Genomic DNA, 2466 nt, shown 5'->3' with positions numbered 1-2466 from the left:
GCACGACCCCACCATTGGCTGGGACTCTGGCACGTGACCGATGCGGGGCCCCCCCGCCCTGCCTGCCCCTGACAAACACGTGACTGAACAAGCCCCGCCCCTGACCGGGTCCGGACCGTGACGTCATGGGGTTTATCCAGGTTCACTCAGTTGAGTCTGGCAGGAGCTCCTTCAGTGCTGTGTCCCCGCACCGCCCTCTGGAGAGGGGCCGAAGCACCGAAACAACAATGTCTATTACATTAGGCACTTCGGGACGTTTTATCACGTTAAAAGAGCTACATAATTACAAACTGTTGTTGCATCAACTATCCATCAGATCCTGTGATGTCTATCGGTCTGCTGAAGGCTTTATTATAACTAGCTTGCTTCATGTATGGGTTGTCCAATAAAAATCGTGGAGGAGTCATAGACATGGTTATGCTAACACCATTTTAGCCACATACATTAATTTCAGTAGAATACGCTTTGCACATAATAGGCAAGTGATGGAGAAATATCAGGAAGGCCAATGCAACATCATGACTCATCATTCTAAAGAAGGCTTGTGACCAGTCGCCTACGGAAGAAGTTTGGAGATAGGCTCAAAGTCTAGGGGTCGCTGAGAAATATGTTCGACTTTTACAGGATATGCATGTAATAGAAGGATTTGTGGCATAGCAAGGGTTAATGTGAGACTGGCACACAATTTTTTTTTTTTAACTGGTCGGTGCAACATCGTGGGCCGAAGGGCCTGTTCTGCGCTGTAATGTTCTATGTTCTAATACCGCCTACAGTGTGATGTACACGACTTGAGAATGTCAATTGTGGACTGGACAGAGATCTGGGTGGAAGCAAGCATGGAGTTAGCTCAGAACTTTGGCTACACACACACACATATATTATATATATATATACACGCACACACATCTGAGAGTTGTGTTTTCAATAAGCACTTAATGCCCTAATGTTTAATGGGTGGCACAGTGGTTAGCACTGCTGCTTCACAGTGCCAAGGACCCAGGTTAAATTCTGGCCTCGGGTCACTGTCTTTGCAGAGTTTGCACGTTCTCCTTGTGTCTGCATGGGTTTCCTCCAGGTGCTACCACACTTCAAAGATGTGCTGGTTGGTTCATTGGCCATGCTAAATTGATCTGTGTGTCGGGGGATTAGCAGGGTGGATGTGTGTGGTTATGGGAATAGGGCCTGGGTGGGATTGTGGTCAGTACAGACTTGATGGGCCGAATGCCCTCCTTCTGTACTGTAAGGATTTTATGGTCCAACCAAACAAGACCCTTTGTGTGACCCACTGAACATACAACATGACGACAGGTACATGGTTTAAAAAAAACAGAACCAGAGATGTTGAAGCAGAAGTTGAAAAGCTGAAAATTAAAGGAGCAGCAGCCTGACCCAACTGAAAGCATCTGAAGTGAAGACAAGAGGGGGGAAATCACTTGAAAAAAGTTTTGTTGCAGGATTGGAAGCAGAAAGGCAGAAGAAAAGAAACCCCAGTGTGTCACTGAGGTCCACAAGATCACTAGGAGGTCCACAGTGAATGCCAGAGTCAGGAGATCTAGAAGGGTTGAGCAAAAAAATTCAGTTCTGAGCTAGGACTATCTTGGGTTTTATAAAAATCTTCAGTGCTACAAAAAAGTCCGAGCAGGCCATTTCCGAAAGTGCCACCACTGCCAGCCCAGGTTCAGAATCAGCTACCACATGGCAGCTGAGCTCACTGTAGAAAAAAAAACATAAACATTTAAAAACCTCTGCCAAAGCTGGGAATCCATTGCTAAAGACCCAAAAATCCATCGATATGGCAGGTAAAGTCCAGAATAGTTGGCTAAGTAAATCACTGCACAAAACTAAAGACAATGAGGTCAGGACTGCTGTCACCACAGAGCCCATTGAAACACAACAAGTGTGAGTAGACTCTTCAAAAAAAAACATGCTATGGTGTCATCTTTCAAACCTGCGCAGCATTTGAAGCTGTACTCACCTGAACTTTAAAGCAGCCATGTACAACGAATCAACATTACTAGACCAGTATGGACTGATCCAAGGGCCAAACACAAAACTGAGGACTTTGGCAGAAAAGATATTGAAGATACATAATAATAAAAGTAAATTACTGCAGAAGCTGGAATCTGAAACCAAAAACAAATGCAGGAAAATCTCAGCAGGTCTGGCAGCATCTGTAAGGAGAGAAAAGAGCTGACTTTTTGAGTTCAGATGACCCTTTGTCAAAGCTTTATCTTGCATTGGCATACATCCCATGAGTGTGTGGTCACACCACATTTCCATAGGGGACTGCATCTTGAGACTAGCAGTGACATATCTATTAGCTTTCATTTTCCAAACCAGCTCATTTTGTGGTGGTTAGACCCAGTAGGTACAGACCTACATTGACAGAAATCCAAAGTCTTGTTATGCTAACAGATTATACAAAGGGTCATCTGGACTCAAAATGTCAGCTCTTTTCACTCCTTA

Source organism: Mustelus asterias, chromosome 8 (assembly GCF_964213995.1).
Source record: "Mustelus asterias chromosome 8, sMusAst1.hap1.1, whole genome shotgun sequence".
In the NCBI taxonomy this organism is placed as follows: domain Eukaryota; kingdom Metazoa; phylum Chordata; class Chondrichthyes; order Carcharhiniformes; family Triakidae; genus Mustelus; species Mustelus asterias.
Note: the sequence above shows the minus strand (reverse complement) of the source record.